Source organism: Cetorhinus maximus, chromosome 2, assembly GCF_964194155.1.
Source record: "Cetorhinus maximus chromosome 2, sCetMax3.hap1.1, whole genome shotgun sequence".
Taxonomy (NCBI): Eukaryota; Metazoa; Chordata; class Chondrichthyes; order Lamniformes; family Cetorhinidae; genus Cetorhinus; species Cetorhinus maximus.
Window position 1 is genome coordinate 110,279,450 of NC_135880.1, and position 22,247 is coordinate 110,301,696.

The 22,247-nt window shown below is 44.0% G+C and overlaps 1 protein-coding gene across 6 annotated transcripts in view; it reads right to left on the reverse strand.

The window, feature by feature from the left end:
* The window catches only part of fancc (FA complementation group C), a 238,349-nt gene extending 221,875 nt beyond the window's left edge, over positions 1 to 16,474 (reverse strand). For all 6 annotated transcript variants that reach the window (XM_078568327.1, XM_078568308.1, XM_078568290.1 and 3 more), the window contains exon 1: positions 16,408 to 16,474. The gene's annotated coding sequence lies outside the window, so the exon portion shown is untranslated. The remainder of the gene's footprint in view (positions 1 to 16,407) is intronic.
* Between the last annotated feature and the right edge of the window lie 5,773 nt (positions 16,475 to 22,247).

The following is a 22,247-nucleotide window of genomic DNA, read 5'->3' on the forward strand; positions in this document are numbered from 1 at the left end:
CAAGGCAAATGGAGAATATTCCATCACACTCCTCACTAGCGCCTTGTAGATGTGGACAGGCTTTGGGGAGTCAGGAAGCAAGTTACTCTGCACAGGATTGAATGTCAAGGGAGATGGTTAGATCCTCCCTTGTTGGAAATGGTCATTGTCTGGCACTTGTGTGGTGCAAATGTTACTTGCCACTTGTCAGCCCAAGCCTGGATATTGTCTTACTGCAGTTGGGCATGGACTGCTTCAGTATCTGAGAAGTCGCGAATGGTGCTGAACATCGTGCAGTTATCAGCGGACATCCCCATTTCTGACCTTTTTAATGGTAGGAAGGTCATTGATGAAGCAGCTGAAGATCATTGGGCCTAGGACACTACCCTGAGGAACTCCTACAGTGATGCCCTGGAACTGAAATGATTCACCCCCAACATCCACAACCATCTTCCTTAATGCTACGTGTGACTCCAACCAGTGGAGAGTTTTCCCCCTGATTCCCATTGACTCCAGTTTGGCTCCTTGTTGCCACACTCAATCAAATGTTGCCTTGATGTCAAGGGCAGTAACTCTCACCTCTCGAGGTCAGCTGTCTTGTCCATGTTTGAACCAAGGCTTAAATGAGACCAGGGGATGAGTGGCCCTGGTAGAACCCAAACTGAGCAGGTTATTGCTAAGTAAGTGCCTCTTGATAGCACCGTTGATGACCCCTTCCATCACGTTACTGATGATTGAGAGTAGATTGATGGGCGGTAATCGGCTGGGATGGATTTGTCCTGCTTTTTGTGTACAGGACATAGGTGGGCAATTTTCCACACTGCCATGCCGATGGCAGTGTTGCAGCTGCACTGGAACAACTTACCTAGGGGCTCGGCAAGGTCTGGAGCACAAGTCTTCAGTACTGTTGCCAGAATATTGTCAGGACCCATGGCCTTTGCAGTATCCAATGCCTTCAGCCGTTTCTTCGTATCACGTGGAGTGAATTGAATTGGCTGAAGACAGGCATTTGTGATGCTGGGGACCTCTGGAGGAAGCTGAGATGGATCATCCACTCAGCACATCCAGCTGAAGGTTGTTGCATATGCTTCAGCCTTATCTTTTGCACTGATGTGATGGACTCCCCCATCCCTGAGGATGGGGATATTTGTGGAGCCGCCTCCTCCTCCAATGAGTTGTTTAATTGTCCACCACCATTCACGACTAAATGCGGCATGACTTAGATCTGATCCATTGGCTGTGGAATCGCTCAGCTCTGTCCATCACTTGCACTGTTTGGCACACAAGTAGTCCTGTGTCATAGCTTCACCAAGTTGACACCTCATTTTTAGGTATGCCTGCTGCTGCTCCTGGCATGCTCTCCTGCGTTCTTCATTGGACCAGAGCTGATCCCCTGGCTTGGTGGTATTGGTAGAGTGGGGTATATGCCGGGCCATGAGGTTACAGATTGTGGTTGAGTACAATTCTGCTGCTGATGGCCCACAGCACCTCTTGTTTGCCCCGTCTTGGGTTGCTAGATCTGTTTGAAATCTATCCCATTTAGCACGGTAGTAGTGCACAACATGATGGAGGGTATCCTCAATGTGAAGACGGGCGTTCATCTCCACAAGGATTGTGCAGTGGTCACACCAACTGACACTGTAATGGCCAGATGCATCTGTGGCAGGCAGATTGGTGGGGATGAGGTCAAGTATGTTTTTCCCTTACAAAAACAAAAAAACCTGGAAAAACTCAGCAGGTCTGGCAGCATCTGTGAAGAGGAGCACAGTTAACGTTTCGAGTCCGTATGACTCTTCAACAGAACTAAGGAAAAATAGAAAAGGGGTGAAATATAAGCTGATTTAAGGTGGGGGGGGGGCCGGGGCGGTGGGACAAAAAGAGCTGGATAGAGGGCCAGTGATAGGTGGAGATAACCAAAAGATGTCACAGACAAAAGGTCAAAGAGTTGTTGAAGATGGTGATATTATCTAAAGGAATGTGCCAGTGGGACAGGACATACCCAGGGATGGTGATGATGGTGTCTGGGACATTATCTGTAAGGTATGATTCCATGAGTATGACTATGTCAGGCTGTTGCTTGACTAGTCTTTGAGGCAGCTCTCCCAATTTTGGCACTAGCCTCCAGATGTTACTAAAGAGGACTTTGCAGGGTCAACAAAGCTGAGTTTGCCATTGTCGTTTCCAGGGCCTAAGTCAATGCTGGGTGGTCCATCTGGTTTCATTCCTTTTAGACTATGTAGCGATTTGATACAACTGAATGGCTTGGTAGGCCATTTCTGAGGGCACTTAAGAGTCAACCACACTGCTGTGGGTCTGGAGTCACATGTGGCCAGACCAGGTATGGATGGCAGATTTCCTGCCCTAAAGGGTCATTAGTGAACCAATTAGTGAGATTGAAAGTCAACAAATCCCCTGGGCCTGATGGCCTACATCCAAGGGTTTTAAAAGGGGAAGCTACAGAGATAGTGGATGCATTAGTTTTGATCTTCCAGAATTTCCTAAATTCTAGAATAGTCCATGTCGATTGGAAGGTAGTAAATGCAACCCTTGTATTCAAGAAAGGAGGGAGAGGGAAAATAGGGAACTACAGGACATCAGCCTGACATCATTTGTTGGGACAATGTTAGAATCCATTATTTGGGGCATGGTAACAAGACACTTAGAGAATCATAGGGGAGAATTTTCTCCCCGTCAGGCGGGCAGGTTGGGAGCGGGTGCGGAGCCGATCACCACTAATGATTGGCTGCGCGCCACCATTTTACATGGGCGGGCCAATTAAAGACCGCCCAGCGTGATGCATGCCCAGTAGCGCTCAGCGCTACCTGTAGGAGCGGGGGGGAGGAGGAAGAGTCGGGGCCTGCGCTCTTTCACACACGTGCGAGAAAGAGCACAGAAATCTCCCTGAGACACAGAGCTGCCTCGGTGAGATTCAGAACATACTGAGAATTTTTAATAAATAAAAGTTTAAAAATTAGTTACACATGTCCCCTCATGTAACAGTGTTACATGAGCTGGGGCATGTTGATGAAATGTGAAAATTTTATTTATTAATTTAATAAACCCTTCATGAAACCTCATCCCGCCCGTGGATGAGGTTTCATGAAAAACACAAAGGCCGCCTGGGCTTTTTGCCTGCCTGATAACCTCAAGGTTGGATTGGCAGCCCTGTCAATTATCTCAATTGGCTTTTAAATGGCCTTAACAGGCCTTTGACTGTCCTGTGCGCACGTGCCGAATGGAAGATCGGAATGACACGCAGTGATGTCGGGATGCACATCCGACGTCACTGTATGTCATTTTACACGTCGGCGTGCGGGACCTGCCCCCGCACGCCAAAGAGGAAACTCTGCCCACAATAATATTAGGCAGAGTCAACACAGATATAAGAAAGGGAATTTGCATTTTTCAAATCTTTGAGAGTCTTTTGAAGTTGTAAACAGCAGAGTAGATGAGGTGGAATCAATGAATGTAACGTATTTGGATCTTCAAAAAGCATCCGATAAAAAACCCTCATGTGGCACTTTATTTACACAGAATTAGGGCTCATGGGATTGGAAGTTAGAGTCGTAGAGCTAAATTTTGCCAGCTGCTGGACTAGTTTCCCAGCAGCAGGCTGCAAGGCAGATCATAAAGAAAAGAGAAGAACGCGATTTGCCTAATTAAGGCTGCAATTAGGTGCAATTTTACAGAGCCGTTAGCATTTTGCTGATGGCAGGGTAGCCCCCCCCACCGACCAAAGTCCCTAACTTCTCAATTCTCCACATTATATTCCATATTTCACATTCAGTGGCTCCATGCCCTGAAAAAGGGGGCCCATGAAGGCAAACCCCAAGGTCCCAGTAGACAATCCGACAGGATTCTCTTCCATCTCACGGGGCCAAACGCCCTCGGCGCCCTAAAGTTTAAACTTTCATATACCTCTACATTAAGAGGCCCTCAAGGACTCCTACTGGTCTCAGCAAGCCCGCCTGTTGTCATTAATTAGACAGTAGGCACAAAGATGGTAAAATTGATGAGCTGATCCCACTGCTGCCAAGCGTGGGCTCCAGACCTGTATTTCAGTCCGATGTCACAGCCCCAAAGCTCTCAGTAAAACTCAGCCCATAGTCATTATGGCACAGTAGGGGGCCACTCAATCCACAGAGTCAGCTCTCTGTAGAGCAATCTAGTCAGTCCCATTCCCCCACTCTATCTCCATGGCCCTGCAAGTTTTTTTCCTCAAGTGCTTACCCACTTCCTTTTGAAATCATTGATCTTCTCTGCATCCACTCCCCTCTTAGGCAGAGAGTTTCAGGTCATAATATATCAGTATGGACTAAGGATTGGCTAATGGAGAGAAAATAGAGTGTAGGAATAAACAGGTAATTACCAGGTCAGCAGACTGTAACTAGTAGCATACTGTAAGGATCAGCGCTTGGGCCTCAGCTATTTGCAATCTATATCACATAGATGAGGGCACTAAGTGAAAGTACCCAAGTTTGCTGGGAAAGTAGGCTGTGAGGAGGACTCAAATAGCCTGCAAAGGGGTGGACAAGAATGTGAAATATGGAATATAATGTGGAGAATTGAGAAGTTAGGGACTTTGGTAGAATGTTTTATAAATGGTGAGAGTGTTGGATATGTAAGTATTCAGAGCGACCTAGGTGTTCTTGTACACAAATCACAAAGTTAACATGCAGATACAGCAAGCAATTTGGAAGGCAAATTATATGTTAGCTTTTTTACAAAGGGATTGGTGCATAAGAGTGAAGAAGTCTCACCGCAATTATATAAGGCCTTGGTGAGACTACACCTAAGCACTGTGTACATTTTTGATTTCTTTGCCTAAGGAAAGATATAACAGCCTTTTAGACTGCAATGCCTAATTCCTGGAATGAGGAAAGAGAGATCAAGTAGACTAGACCTACATTCCCTAGGATTTAGAAGAATGGGAAGGGATTACATTATAACATATAATAGTCTAAAGGGGCTTGACAGGGTAGATACTGGCAGGATGTTTCAACATCCAGGCTTGGGCTGATAAATGGCAAGTGTGACGAATATCTAGTTCATGGTCCATGTTAATATTTTAGATGTAGTGTTTAGTTCTGGGAAGAGCAATGGGATAAATGTGACTAAAGCAGCTTGGATTCTATTACACTTTAAAGATTTGGGCCATGTTGACTTAAGGGGTTAACAGCTAGAAAGGTAATATCCTAAAACAGCAGGTGGGCTTACTTAGCTGGAGATATGATGTTTACACTGCTTGCAAAGAAGCACAGTTCAGAGAGATGTCTTGTTTTGGGAATTAGAGTTAGTTTAAAAGTATTCAATGAACCCTAAAAGGCTATGGTGTCATGGAGATGGGTGGAGCTTAAGAAGGTTCTCTGGTTTCATTTTACCTTTGTGTTTGCTGGGGGAGAGAGTTAGTTGCATAGAAACATAGAAAATAGGAGCAGGAGTAGGCCATTCGGCCTTTCGAGCCTGCTCTGCCATTCATCATGATCATGGCTGATCATCCAATTCAATAGCCTGCTCCCGCTTTCTCCCCATATCCTTTGATCCCTTTCGCCCCAAGAGCTATATCTAACTCCTTCTTGAAAATATACAATGTTTTGGCCTCAACTACTTTCTGTGGTAGTGAATTTCACAGGCTCATCACTCTCTGGATGAAGAAATTTCTCCTCATCTCAGTTCTAAATGGTCTACCCCGTATCCTCGGACTGTGACTCCTGCTTCTGGACTCCCCCACCATCAGGAACATCCTTCCTGCACCTACCTTGTCTAGTCCTGTTAGAATTTTATAGGTTTCTATAAGATACCCCCCCCCCTCATTCTTCTGAACTCCAGTGAATATAATCCTAACCGACTCAATCTCTTCTCATATGTCAGTCCCGCCATCCCAGGAATCAGTCTGGTAAACCTTCGCTGCACTTCCTCTATAGCAAGAACATCCTTCCTCAGATAAGGAGACCAAAACTGCACATAATATTCCAGGTGTGGTCTCACCAAGGCCCTGTATAATTGCAGCAAGACATCCCTGCTCCTGTACTCAAATCCTCTCGCTATGAAGGCCAACACACCATTTGCCTTCTTTACCGCCTACTGCACCTGCATGCTTACCTTTAGCGACTGGTGTACGAGGCTACCCAGATCTCGATTTATAGCCATTCAGATAATAATCTGCCTTCCTGTTTTTGCTACCAAAGTGCAGTTTGGGCCTCGTGTGGTTTGCAGCTCACAGAGAAGCCCTGGGAGCCATTTGTTGCAGTTAAGGTTCAGGAGAAATCCTTGGAAGATGAGAAGGTAGCGGAAGGTCGTTGGTTCCGTGGTGGAAGCAGTTAGGGCTCAGAGAAGCCCTAGGAGCTATTTATAGCTTGCTGCAGCCGAGAGACTAGAGTATGGAGAAACCCTGGGGCAGGACCAGCTTAGTGAAGCTAGCAGTCTGCAAAAGAGTTGGAAATGAGCGGCACTTAGAGGTGGGAGTGCGGCTTTGTAAATCCCATGGAACGCAGTCTCAGGAGGAGAGACTGAACCATCGTGAGGTGAGCAATCCTTGAGGGAGCCAGAGTCTGAGCTGCTTTTAAAGGAATTCTCAGGCTAGATCTTCAAAAGTGAAGATTGCGAATCTCTCGCAAGGGCGACAGAGTTTTAATGAGATCTTGTGGCACTAACGTCTTGCTGGGTTGCTGAGAAATCGTGGGATCTGTCGTGCTTGCACCTGCCATTTAATTGTGCAGTGTGGTGTGTTCAACCATAGTTTGCCTGTTAATTCAAATTTACCTCATGTTGATTTTAAATGAAGTACAAAATAAATATTATAAATTGTTTCACTTTTATGACTTTGTATTTATTTCGTAATTTATTTTGTTTGTTTAAAGCCGTAGAATCTTGTGGCTTTATTCTCTAGTAAGTACCTGGGATTTCGGACTCTGTCTACTTTAAACAAAATGTCACTGGTCCCTAACCAGATCATAACACAAGTAAGACTGTATCACAAAAGTATTAGGCAATAACCATCTTCAATAAGACAAAGCCTAACAACCTCCCCTTGACATTCACTGACATTATCATCGCCGGCATCCCCACCATCAGATTTAAGGGGGTCAACATTGACAAGGAGGTCAATTGGACAAGCCAAGTAAATGCTACAGTTACTACAGGTCAGAGGCTGGGTATTCTACAGCGAGTGGCTAACTTTCCAACTCCTAAAGCCTCTCCACTACCTACAGGTCACAAGCCAGAAGTTGATGGAATACCTTCACTAAATATCCACTTCCTTCATCACCAGCGTACCATGACTGAAGTGTATATTATCTATAGGATGCACTGAATCAATACACCAAGGCTTTTTGAGCAACAAACGCAACGCACGACCTCGAGAAGGACAAAAACTGCAGGTGCTTAGGAACACCTTCACTCCCAGGTCCTCCCTCAATTTACACAGCATCCAGGCTTAGGCATAGATCACAGTTCCTTCATTGCCATCGGGCCAAAATCCTGGAACTCTTTACCCATCAGCACCATGGACTGCAGCAGTTCAAGAAGCTGGTTCACCACTACCTTTTCAATAACAATTAGAGATGGGCAATAAAGGCGAACCTTGCCAGGAACACCACTTCCCGAGAACTGGAAAAAAAACATCATCGTGAATTCTATTTAAAACCCCTCAATTTTGTTTAATACAGGAGACCAACAAAAACAACGCGGATCAATCCTCAAATGAAGCACCATCAACATCAGAGACCACAACACAACAACTAAATGGAATCAAATTAAAAGGACAACAAAAATCTAATGAGAGAGAGGAACATAGAACAAAAAATAAACCAGTCAATCTTGGTGGCATAATGGTATTGTCACTGGACTAGTTTTCCAGAGACCCAGGGTCTGGGGATTCGGGTTCAAATCCCACCACAGCAGATGGTGGAATTTGAATTCAATAAAAATCGGGAATTAAAGGTCTGATGACAACCACGGAACCATTGCTGATTGTTGTAAAAAACAACATCTGATTCACTAATGTCCTTTAGGGAAGGAAATCTGCTGTCCTTTCCTGGTCTGACCTACATGTGACTCCAGACCCACAGTAATGTGGTTGACTCTTAAATGCCCACTGAACAAGGGCAATTGTGGATGGACAATAAATGCTGGCCTAGCCAGCGATGCCCACATCCCATGAACAAATAATTAAACCAAGATTACAAGAATACCAGGATTAACAGCGTATCCATCATTCACAAAACATCAATTGAAAAAATCTTTGCTGGGTTAGGCGGAGAGAAAAAAAAACAAGTAGTTCAGTTGTGCCTCACTAAGAGAATCTCATAGAAACCACTTTGATGTTTTCTGGGTACTTACAGTAAGGGGGTTAACAGTAACCAAAAAATTATTTGTGCCCTGAATCAGCTCATCTAATGTTTGGCAGTAGGGATGCAAAGAAGGGATTTCAGAGCACGTTGGACATGAAAGTGCAAGGGAAAATGGCCAGGATTGTGCACCAAATTGTTTCCATTGACTCTTATTGGAACTAGGCTCAGTTTATGTCCCTCAAGATTAAATAATCTACTGGCAATCACAATCTAGGTTCGCACATGAAGAATGGGTATTTCAGTGAGGTATTAGAAAACAAGTAGCACCCATAGATCCACAACCCAACACAATCAATATATAGAGGAAAAGAGGGGAGCAGAGAAACTTGGGTGATAAAAAAAAATGGCGGGATGGGGGTGGGGCAGGTTGAAAGAACTACACATCCATAGTCCAGATACATTTACCCAAAAATAGGTATTTTCAATCCTACTTTTGAGAGAAAATTTTAACTATGGGATAGTGTTCCTTTTAATTGCTAGCATAGAGATGAGTGCCATACATGCCTTCTCAAATGGAAGAAAGGATAAAAATTATAACTTTCTGAAATACTGCAATTAATAGGAAAAGCTTCATCTCTAGTTCTAGCCAATCATAAGTTGCTTTACTGAAGAAGCTTGCTGTATTCTATTTAGCCATTTACTGGTTCTGACAGCTGAACAGTGAATCAAAAGATGTATATCAAAAGATGTATTGAGTTTTCTTTAACAATTTTCTCTTCAATACTTGAAAACACAGCAGGGACTTGGGCATGTAAGATTTTGGAATCAATCTTCTCTTTACAAAACAGTTTTATTTCCATTTTTTATTGGCTCCCATTTCACCAAATAGTCTCGATAATTTAACTTTAACAAAATTACTCTGAAAACATCCAAATATCCCTGTATGACTGACATTAAATAAACAAGTGGCACCAATTGATCACTTCCTCATAGCTGTTATACCACAAATTTCATTTCAGCTTGCTTCACATTGATGCCAAATTTATGATGTGAATCTGGAGTTAAGAGCTCAACCGGGCTCTAAAGCAAAGCAGATTCATTTGGCCAAGAGAGTCCCGTTTGAGCGGAGTCCTCAAGTCTGGATCTTTATGCTCCTGGCATGGAGTAATGTCCACCAGGACGCCTCAGGAATTCAGACACACAGCGCTCCATAATTTTCAATCAAATACACGAATAAGAAATCGAGGGAGGCAGCCCCAACTGTCATGAAAACATGCTTTATGTCAAATAATGATTTTTAATCCGCTGCTAGAAACTCGAGCTGAACTTTTAAAAACTGAGACTTTTTAAAACAGAGACAAAGAGTGACTTGAGCTTGCAGCCAAAGATGACTACCCAATTTGCATCACTGTACCCTCCACATGCCAAAGCACTGAGATGGAGACACCAAGTCTACAAAGACCCATCAAGGACAATGGCCTCAGGAGAATATGGGTACATATCCTGTCCCCATTAGCAAGGCATCAAGGCAATCACCTTAGATATTCAGCTAGGGTGCCCAGACATGAACTCAGGAAGCTACAATGGAAGTATGCTTTAAATCCAATCACTAGAACAATGGAACCCTGGCGGAGAGACGGAATTCCCAGACCACAAACTGATTAAGTTACAAGAGGAATACACTAGTGATGACCGTGTTTGAATCATTGGGTGACAGTCATGTGACAGACCCACCCAGCGTTTTAAGCTTCTGCTTTCTCTGCACGAAGAGGCTAAGCAGCTGAGACGCTGATGAGAGAAGACCCGGCTGGGGTCCCTCCTTCCTCCCCAACCCAATTTACAAGCTTTGGAACCCTGTTTGCTGACCATGACCACTCACGGAGGCCCCTGCGGCAGACAGAGATTTCTTGAAGGAAATCAACCCCACGCTACTGTCTCCAGGAGAACAGCCAAATCAGCCATCAAGATCTTTAAATTGCCTGATGCCAGAAGCATTGGGACCACTTGAGGAAATTCTCAAGAAGAACCAAATTCAGCCCGAAGCCAGCCAAGTTGCCAGTTGCCACAGATGTATACCCCCTTTTATTTCTCTTAATTCAATTAATCTATCCTGTGAGAGAGAGAGCGAACTCATGTGCATGCAAAAATCGGAGCATATTGTATATTTTTTTTCACTAAGATTAGGTTAAGTATAATAAAGTTAACCTTTTTCTTTGTTAAAACTCAAGAAAACTTGATTGATTCTTTTATGACCACCACATGTAAACAGTTAAACACTCACTGAATTGTCAAGTATATCCTTTTGAAAAAAATCAAAAAAACAAGGGAAATGGAGTTGAAGCCCAAGATCAGCCATGATCGAATTGAATGGCAAAGCAGGCTCGATGGGTCATATGGTCTATTCCTGCTCCTATTTCTTGTGTTCTTGTGAGGAGAGCCATCTGAGCCCTCACCTGATCATAACACAACCAAATTTCTGACCCACAATCCCAGAAGGTGAAGTTCTGGATCAGTGGTACAAATAAAGTCACCCCCTCCAACTGTAGTATATGAGTCAAGCAAAAACAGAACTGTGGATCAAATGCACTCAAATATTTCAATCAGAAAAACAGTAAAAGTGTACTGTACGTTTATCTTCACAAACATGTTCATGTCTGGGAATGGGGTGGCATAGTGGGTTGAACAATGACCTTTCACTTCTGGGGCCTGGCTTCAAAGCCATTCCAGACTGATGTGATGAAAGTCTTCCCTTTCTGATAGGTGACAGGCTCTTATATGAAATAGGTTAGTTGGGAATAGGTCTACAGCACAATACACCCCCTCAATTTGGCATTAATTGGCCCTGGCTAATGCTCTGGAGATGAGTTCAAATCACACTGCGGCAGCTGAGAGAATTTAAAATTCAATTAATTAATAAATCTAGAATAAAATGCTAGTCTCACTAATAATGATCTTGAAACTATCGGATTGTCGTAAAAATTCATCTGGTTCACTAATGTCTTTCAGGAGAAGAAATCTGCTGTCCTTACCTACTCTGGCTCACATGTGACTCCAGAACCACAGCAATGTGGTCGACTCTTAACTGCCCTCTGAAATGGCTTAGCAAGCCACACAGTTCAAGAGCAATTAGGGATAAGGAATAAAGTTAGCCTTGCCCGCAACGCTCACATCCCAAGAACAGTTAAAAACTCATTGGCTATCTTACTCAGAGAGACTTTGGTGAGAAATGGGGAAACAAGACATCATAGTGATGTAACAGTAATGGTAGAGGGAGCTTCACTCTGTATCTAGACATATGACACTGACCTGAGAATCTGATGCTGTTAACGAAATGAGAAGGCTTCTATTTCCCAGCACTGACATCTCTCATGCTAATAAGCATTATCAATTTTTTCTAATTTAAAAAAAGGCTTTTAATGTCATAATCTACCTTTCTCTAACAATTTTATAGTTTTCACTATAAGATTGCACTGTGACAACATATTTTTAATTCACATTGTACATTACATACTTTAGATTTTTAAAAAACATAGAAAAAGGTTAATTTTTTTCACTTTGTATATGTACAAGATAAATAACATCATTGGAGAAATGAAACTGTCAATAATTTAGCAGCATGGAAAGCGTAAAAAAAAATTCAATTTACAATTTTGTACTCGCAGACTTAAAATTATCCATACTAAAAGACTTCACGCCATTTATATTGTGACAAAATTAAACGAAAAATCTTTGTGGTTCATCTCTCTGCAAAATAATAAGTAACTTTATGAATGTAAAACAAATCAAAAATACACCATACTGTAGCAAGCATATCTGCAAATTCAATTTAGCAAATGGTCTGGGAACCTATTTGCCATCTCCTTATTGTTAGACCAGTAACAATGAGATTTTACAAGGAAAGAAATGACAAATTATTCTGCATGGGAACCGGTCACTGGTGCAGTGTCACAGGGATCAGTCATCACTCATCTGGATGAAGGAGCCAGGGAACTGTACACAAGTGTGTGGATGATGCAAAAGCCTGGAATTTCCTCAAAGAAACTTGCACATTGTTCCATCTTTAAAACAGAATATTGCATCCGCCAGTGGCCTCCAGAGATTGATACACACGAGATTCTCCGATTTGCTTGTTTACACACCCATTGGTGCAGACATTGTTGTAATGCCATTGTAAACAGCTGAATGCCCAGTAAACTACTGTACAGATTTTCTAAAGACAATTTAGCCTATGCTCTTCAGCAGCAGGCTGGGGTACAAGCAGGTAAGAGGAGGAACAACGTTCAGCTCTTTAACTTCATTCTCAAATAACTTCACTGCATTTATAATCAATATTTTGATAATACTTGGATATAATCAAGAACATTCAAGCACCACCCATGTCCAGAGTAGGGTAGGGCATGGCACCAAGCCAGAGAAAAAAAATACAAAACTTGACTTATTCAGACTTCCAAAGGCACAGAAGGCAGAATGAACAGTTACCTGAGTGTGGGTGCCAACAGGTTACCCAGAATTATCAGTCATGTCACCTGAAAAGAGGTGGCACCAACACTGACTGGCAGCTCCCTCAACCCCAAACAGTGCATAGGACATTCTCCATCCTCAGCAAGGCAGGCTATATAACACACTGCACATCACCCTTCTTTGTCCAAGCTGGGCACCAGAACAAACTTCAGCCTCTTAAAGCAATTCACTCTTCACAATGCTTTCTGATCAACAGCCATTATTAGCCTAAAATTCCCCCCTCTACTTTAACAGCCTCTTACGCCACATTTTTAAAAATTGTTCACGGGATGTAGGTGTCACTGACTAGGCCAGCATTTATTGCCCATCCCTAATTGCCCTCAAGAGGTGGTAGTGAGCTTTCTTCTTGAACCGCTGCAGTCCATGTGGTGTAGATATAACCACAGTGCTGTTAGGGAGAAAGTTCCAGGATTTTGACCCAGTGACAGTGAAGGAACAGAGATGTAATAACAAGTCAGGCTGATGTGTGGCTTTGAAGGGAACCTGCAGGTGGTGATGTTCCCATGCAACTGCTTCCCTTGTTCTTCTAAATGGAAGAGATCATGGGTTTGGAAGGTGTTGACAAAGGAGTCTTTGCAAATTGCTGCCGTGCAACTTATAGTTAGTACACACTATTGACGTGGTGTTCCAGTGGTGGAGGAAGTGAATGTTTAAGCTAGTGGATGAGGTGACAATCCAGAGAGGTGATTGTTCCTGAATGGTATTGAGCTTCTTGACTGTGGTTGGAGGTGCATTCATCCAAGCTTGTGGAGAGTATTCCATCACATTCCTGATTTGTGCCTTGCAGATGGTGGGCAGGTTTGGGATATCAGGAAGTGAGTTACTTGTTACAGAATTCCCAGTCACTGACCTGTTTGTGTAGCCAAAGTATTTATATGGCTGGTCCAGTTAAGTTTCTGATCAATGGTGACCACCCTCTCACCTCAGGATGTTGATAGTGGGGGATTCAGTGATGGTAATGCCATTGAACATCAAGGGGAGATGGCTAGATTCTCTCTTGTTGGAGATAGTTATTGCTTGACATTGCGTGGCACGAATGTTACTGGCCACTTATCAGCCCAAGCCTAAACGTTGTCGAGGTCTTACTGGCAGACATTCAACCTCTGGTTTTACCCTTACTCAATCGCACATCTTGCAGGAAAATTCACTGCATTTTACATACCACAGACAGGCCACAGGAGGGAGCTCCCCAACCTTAGTAGCTCATCCACTTTGAGAAGGCCGTGCAGCTCATGGAGAGGCACATGGCTCTTGTTGTTGGAAATGGTGAGGTCAGCAACACCATGCTAGCACCAGGTTACCGACTGAGCACCTGCACAGTTGGCCTGAAAACCCAGTGAAGCCTCTCACGGTACAACCTCCAACTACTATTGTTGTCTTCCTAGTCCTATGGGGATGATATGCAGCCATTCTTGGTTTCTACCCTCCTTTCCTGAAGACTTAGCGCAGGAGCAAGTGGTACAGAAAGAAGAAATTTATGAAAACCAAACCACCCAGAGTAGCAGCTGCATGATGCTGAAGTCTCTCAAGACACCAGTACATTCCAGGTCTTCATAACACTGTAGCAGTGGCACACCAAGTAGCAAAGTGTAATGTAACAGGGGACCCCCACCAACACCCCCGCCCCTCCCCTCAGTCCCACAAATAAAACAACCTCCCACAATCGTGGGACTCAGGTGTCACCTACAAGAGGCATAAAAGATGTTTTAAAAAAAGGCAATTGAAAGCACCCAGGGAGTTCAGTGCAAAAAGCATCAGGGTGATTTTGCGCACTTAGGAATTCACTGTAATAAAATAGAACATGGTGCTTTTATTTCTGATGGAAGTTAGATTAGCACAAGGTTGTACTTGCATGCTGCTGCCCTCACTGTTGCGATGATTTTGGCATGGGAGGGTAGGTAAAAAGGGCTGCTATGTTTTCATATGGCAGGGCGAGTAGCGTTCTTTCAGAATGACCTTTTATTGGCAAGATGACGGGTGGATAGAAACCCACCAGTGTGGTATAAAAGAAAATGGCCAACAGGAATGTCATGACAGACCGTAGGTAGGTGTTGGAGAGATCCAAGGAATCTGCCTGGTCTAGAAAGGAACAGTGCAAATTTACCAAAATGATGCCAGGGCAAGTTGCGTAATCTTGACTTGTATTGCTTTTTGAGGGATGACCTAATAGGGGCTTTAAAATGTTAAAATAATTCAATAGGATAGGTAGAAAAAAACTTCCCTTTTGTGAGGGAAATCCAGAACTGGAGCAAACAATTGTAAAATTATTCAGGAGTGAAAATCAAAAAGTACTTTTTCAAATCTGGAAATTTGGAACTCAGTCCCCAAAAGGCAGTATTGGGTAGGCGTAACTTAGCCAATGGTGCTTAAACAGGCACTCTGGGTACTCTTGTCAGGCCAATGCCAAGCGTGAGTACACCATGCAATCTGTGGAGGTGCAGAAAAACCTAATTGTTATAGTGCATGGATCCCTGAAGGTGCAATGCTACAAAAGAAAATACAGTACGAGGATGAAATAAAAACCAAAAGTACTGGAAATACACAGCAAGTCTGACAGCATCTCTGGAGAAAGAATTAATGATTCAGGTCGATCACCTTTGGTCAGAATGTTCTGGCAAAAGATCTTATGATCAACCTGAAACTTAAACTCTGTTTCCCTCTCCAGAAAAGCTGCTTGCCCTACTGAGCATTTCCAGCATCTTTGGCTTTTATTTCAGAATCCCAGCATTCACAATACTATGCTTTTGTACAGCTCGAGAAGAGATCAGAACATTTAAAAGCAAAACAAAAATAAAAATGTACAACGAGCTTAGAGAGCTGGGACTTCATACACTCTTGGAAGCATACTGTTCAAACAGGTCTCATTGAAGTTTTTAAAATAATGAAAACATTAAATTTGGTCCATGTAGGCAGGCTATTTGAGGTGGTGGGGTGGCACAGGACATAAGTATAGGTTACACAAGCATTGAACTAGGATCTAGATGTCAGCTGGTATTTTTGACAGAAATGTCGACTTATGGAACAAGTTTTATTTCAGGCAACGATTTGGTACATTCAGGAGTTACCGATACTGCAAATTAAATCTAGGTGATGTTGGGTGGGGGAATGCCTCTCCATAACATCATATCCTCTTCAGGGCCCGCACTGAATTGGTCTCGAGTTCTGGGCCGGGTTTTTTCGTCAATGTGGTTGGTTGGGGATTCTGGACTGCATTATTGTGTATCATGTTAGTTTGAGACAGACTGGCTGAAGCGGCCCTTTTCACGTCCTTCCTCTTTGCGCGTTGACTAATAGTTCATAAATACAACCTGAAAGTAGTGAAATTGGACAGGACATAACCCCCTTCACCCTAAAAAAAAACTTGCATGACTATTTATACAAAATACTACTGATTATGCGTCAAACTGAAGGGGCTGGGTAAGAATGACGTTTAATAGCTCACAAAGCCCCTTCAGCACACAAGTGTCTTTTGGAAAGAATGAAACGTGTACGGCTCCACTTCTATAGAAACACCTGAATAGACAATATTCGCTTGCAATTTCAGAGGAAACACAACTTTCGCTTTTTTAATACATATCTAAACAGTAACGTGTGTAGAATTCTTAATGCTACTAACCTGCAAACCCGCGCACCCTCTGTCTGTCTGAACCCGGAACCGGCGCTCGAGCTTCCTGCCCAGCTCTGATTGACAGCTGCCGCCTCCGCTAATTCCAGAGCAGCAGCAAAGCCCACCCCCTTCCAGCTGATCCTGCAGTAAAGATTCCTTTACTGTGTTTGGAGTAAACCATTCATTTCATTCCCTGAAATCTCGAAATTGCAATTTTAAAGAAAACGCTACAAATAACCATCAGCCAGGAATCGCAAGCTACAAACGAGCACAATAAATCGCTTTAAGCTAGCACAGCTACTTGTCCTTGTGGGTGGGTTTTTGTAGGTCAGGTTATATTTGGAATGATAAAAGCAAAAAACTGCGGATGCTGGAAATCCGAAACAAAAATACCTGGAAAAACTCAGCAGGTCTGACAGCATCTGCGGAGAGGAACACAGTTAACGTTTCGAGTCTGTATGACCCTACACCAGAACTAAGGAAAAATAGAAAAGAGGTGAATATAAACTGGTTTAAGGAGGAGTGGGACAGGTAGAGCTGGATAGAGGGCCAGTGATAGGTGGAGATTGCCAAAAGATATCATAGACAAAAGGTCAAAGGGGTGTTGACGGTGGTGATATTAGCTAAGAAATGTGCCAATGGCGACATTAAGGGTAGAAAGCAGGACGAGCAAGGGACAGATAGCCCTAGTGGGGGTGGGGTGGGGGGAAGGGATCGAAATAGGCTAAAAGGTAGAGATAAAACAATGGCTGTTCCTCATCATCCCTGTGTCCTTTTGTCTATGACATCTTTGGCAATCTCTTTGCCTCCACCATCACTGGCCCTCTATCCAGCGCTACCTATCCCACCCCCCTCAACCAACTTATATTTCACCTCATTTCTATATTTCTTAGTTCTGGTGAAGGGTCATACGGACTCGAAACGTTAACTGTTTTCCTCTCCGCAGATGCTGTCAGACCTGGTGAGTTTTTCCAGGTATTTTTGTTTTTGTTATATTTGGAATGGCCGTTTTCAGCACATAGTTACTCTGGACTTTATACAATTGCTGTTTTGGAGAAGTTTGCAGGACTGCGTTGGATTTTTTTAAAGGAAAAATGTGTGTGAAAAAAGAGATGAGAAAAATATACAAATGCCACATTTGTAATTCACTAAAGGAATTAAGTAATTAGTTGTTTTTTCACATTATATTGACACTAGTGAACAGCTTGGGATTTTAGGGCAATCTGAAAGCTTTTGCAGCAATTTTTCCAGTGCAGGTTCATAAAATTAGAGATTTATCAAATTCATTAATTTTACATCTTGCCATGGAGGGATTTGAACTCACAACATTTGGTTAGAACTATAGCCACTCAGTTTCTGTTGAAGGATCGTGAGGACTCGAAACGTCGACTCTTTTCTTCTCCACCGATGCTGCCAGACCTGCTGAGTTTTTCCAAGTAATTCTGTTTTTGTTTTGGATTTCCAGCATCCGCAGTAGTTTTTTTGTTTTTAGCCACTCAGTTTTTTGTACTTGTACTTGGAGATGATGGTGTTTCTATTACATTTTTGTTTTTGTCGTTCTTCTTGGTGTTGTTACATGGCTGGAAGATGACATCAAAGTAAGCTTGGTGTGTTAGTGCATTGTATCCAGTAAATGGTACATGCAGTATACTGGTAGCATACAAATTAGGAGCAGGAGTAGGCAACTCAGCCCCTCGAGCCTGCTCTGCCATACAATAAGATCATGGCTAATCTAATTGTAACCTCAACTTCACATTCCCACCTACCCCGATAACCTTTCACCCCCTTGCTTATCAAGAATCTATCTACCTCTGCCTTAAAAATATTCAAAGGCTTTGCTTCCACCACCTCTTGAGGAAAAGAGTTCCAAAGACTCACAACACTCAGAGAGAAAATAATTTCCCTCATCTGTCTTAAATGGGTGACCCTTTATTATTAACCAATGACTCTGGCAGGGAAGAGGCCTTAGCATGGGCCAGACACAGCAGGGGTGCAAGTGAGGCCCTCATTGCCACCAGATTCCATGAGGAGGATGACAAGTTGCAGTGAGCACTCTCTCGGACAAGTGACCTCTATCATAGGCCAACATTAACACCAGCATCACTATTCCTCTCATTTCAACCATGCACTTCAATATGAGAGGGAATAGTTACACATCAGGCTCACATTGTCCTGATCCTTTGAAGGATGATGAAGTCTTGGGAGCATGTGTCCTTGTTGAGATGAGGTGCTAACTGGAGGAAGGCATTCCAGAATCAGATGTCAGAAGGTGCTGCCTCTTCAAGCATCTCCAGCATCCTAGTCGCAGCTGCAGCCTACAAGAGCCAGGAACTGTTCCACTGTTCACAGTGAACTTGTAGCTGTATGTCTTCAATCTGGCAAAGCTCCTCAAAGAGATCCATTTCCCACAACAGGACAACACATTCTGTGAAACCTTGATGGTGAAACTGATAGGTGACACTGGGCCATGGCATGCTAGCCTACTTTTATTCTCACCTTACTTTGCATGTGGACCACCTGAGGATGATGACGTTCAACCATTTGCGTGCCAGACATTAAAATGCCTCCCCTTTAAGTTGCACATTGTGCCCTCAAGGCCAACACTGGCCCTTGCGATCTCCAAAATTCTCACACACCATGAAGCCCTCAAGGTCAGAAGTTGTTGATAATAAAGAGCAGACTTCAGCCTCAGTACATCCTCGCTCCTATCCCACTGCTCCCCTCAACATTGTCTAAAGCTACCATGTGTGCTTCCAGAGCATGCTCAAAAGATCTAGTGACTGTGAAATATCACCATTAGCAATTAGCATCACTCATCTCAGCAAGCGTTTAGGTGATGGAACGCACAGCGCTGCATCCCAACATCGTGACAAGAGACTTATGGCCGCAATCCAGGCAATTACAGATTGAGAAATGCTCAAAGTTGTAGGTTCAAGCACCAGGGCTGAGAGGGGCAGAGCTTTGGCACGTTGAGGTGGCAAGGTCCTCCTGCTTATTGGTGAACTTAGCAGATGTACACTTGGAAAGTCAGAAATGCAGTTGTAAGACAGCAGCGCACACGAGCTCTGAATATGGGCTCATAGCATGAAAGCCCTGCTGGAAGACAGAGAGCACATGGAGCTACACACCACCTGATCCTTCTCCATGCGTAAACACATCTCTCCTTGTACACTACACCTTCACCTTTCAAGAATGCAGACAAAATAGGAGAACACCTTTGCCTCAATCTTACACAGCCAAGAATAAACATAATATGACCCTGGAGAGCATGTGAACGAGGTTCTTTCCGCAAGCACACTTCACATTAAGGTCGAGGCATCACTGACATCGAGAGTGATCTGAAAAAAGGTGATATGGAAGAACCCTACATAGATGGAAGGCCTATGATAGTGACATCTGAGATAAGTGGTGGGAGGGATGATGGTATCACACCTGATTAACAGCAACACAACTCATCATAAAAAGGAGGCATACACAAGAGGAAATGTGAAATGGGTGTGATTCTATTTACAGTCGTGAATGTTATATACATGTTGTGAACAACTGTGCCACCGTTGTGCTCGTAAATCTTTTTAGCTATCCTAACCCTACCACTAGGTCTTGGTGCTTACCGACATTCACAGGAGAGGCAGAGGCAACCTGCTGACTGCTATGACCTGTTGTCTGAAATGACTTGGGCCGGCATCCTATGGAGGGCCAAGACTTAGAGGACACTGGTCTGCTTTGGGTGTCCTGCTGTGGGGCAGGTGCACCCTCCTTGACCTGTGGAGCTGGAGGTGATGGGGTCACAGGAAGAGGATATTGGGATTGGCCGGGCAGTCCCGAGTCACCTGGGTGGATGGCTCCTGGGATCTCGAGCTGCTGGTCCTCCTCCCTGTGGATGCTCAAGGGCTCCTGCCTGACTCCTTGAGGAGAAGGGGCAGCTAGAGTTAAAGCTAGGTGTCCTGTCCCCCACCTCTTGGGTAGCCACTGATAGATGCCACCATTGGCTACAGCAATGAAGTGCTGCTCCTGCAACGGTACAGACCAAGGTCCCCATGGCGGCCACCATCCTACCAGTGTTGGCCTTGGTGCATTGGCATGCCGGCACTATCAACTCAGATTGAATGCGGACGGATTTCTCCATCATTCGTTGCAATTTGAAGAATGCAGCTGACATCCCTTCTTGATGGTCCTGTGATTGTCGTTGGATCTCTTGCAACTGATTTAGGATCGAGTCCGGAGGCTTGTCACCTGACTCACACTCAGCAGGATCCCAGCCTCCAGCAGTCCTCCGAGTGCCTGCGGCCTCCGATGTCCCTGTGTCCGCCCACTGTGGGCTAATTGTGTAATTTTGGCCACTCCACCCCCAGTCTCCCTTCCATTGTGTGCAAGCTTGTCCTGCATATAGACAAATGGCGATTGTGAACAGGAAGCATGCCAGCGTAGGTGATAAGGATGCCTGCCATGTGTGGGTAGTGAGTGCAGCCATAGACAAGATGAGGATGCAAACTGCAGAGGGTGTGAGGCCGGATGGATATGTGAAGGTGTATGTGAGGGTGAGTGGTGACGCCCCTTGAGCTGGCAGCGTGTGAGATGCCAGTGAATGTGTGATGGGCTGGTGAGTGTGTGAGTTGAGAGTAATGAGATGGTTGACTTACCCTGGCAGCACGGATGAGAAAATACATCCTCTTTCTGCAGTGGGCGGCTGACCTCTTCTGTGCTGCATTGGCACTGACCACCACTGCCACTGCTTCCCAAGCTGGAGTGGTGAGGTTGGTGGACCCCATCTGGCCATCAAGGTGGTAGAGGACATTACTGCAAGCCTCAACTGCATCCAGCAGGCATTCCAGTCAGGTGTCACTGAATTTCGAAGCACCATGCTTCTTCTGTTTGAGAGCCATGTCTTCCTTGGAGCAGTCCTGGGTTGCAGACAATAAAAAAGCTGTGCACAAGTGCCATTTAAATATGGTGCCAGGAGTGAAGAAAGGGTGAGCTCACAGCCAGGATGGGCAAATCAGAGGCCGCCAGTCTGTGATCCAGAGTGTTTCCCGTTCATGCATAATTAATGTGGTGGGAATCAGGCGATACGGCACAAAAACCCACCATTGTAGCCAACGGATAGAATGCTGTTTTTCACACCCGCTGCCACTCTTAGTGCAATAAGGGGAAAATTCCAACCAATGAGTGGGTTTTTAAACAAGACATTTGAACCCAAAGGATTCAGTCAGTGTCAAAGTTAGAAACATGAACCATTAATCTGATATTAATAATATTAATAATAATAATATTAATCTGATATGGTAGTTCCACTGAAGCTAAGTTTAAACCTGAATGCAATGGTTTGTGGTCCTAACTAACTACAAAGGAAAAGGGATTGTCTGTTAGGGATGTTACAAGAGGATATCACATAGGTTGCAGTTTAGAAATTTCTGTTGGACCCCTGATCATCGCTTTTCACGACACAGAGACTTATAGTTTACTGCTGTTGTCCATTGGTTTGTCTCTAGTTTGTTCTGGCTTGCTTCTCCTCGTAGTACTGAGGATTAAATTCTGCTTTAAGCTTAACTTCAATTTGTGAGACTTAAAAATTCTTCTCACACCAAATCATAAAATGTAGCATTACATATGACTAGGGACACTATGGACAGAATATTTAGGTTAGCGTGTGGGCACGCGCCCGACCTGATCAGACGCAAAATTGTGCAGGATGATGTCGGGCGAGCATCCCGATGTCATCCCATGCTCACACGATATTTTGCTCGGCGCGTGCGTGCAAAAGTCAGAAGTGCACCCGTTGACAATTAAGAGGCCTATTGAGGTCATTAAAGTTGTAATTGTCTCCGATTTTTTGTGGCCCATCCAACCTT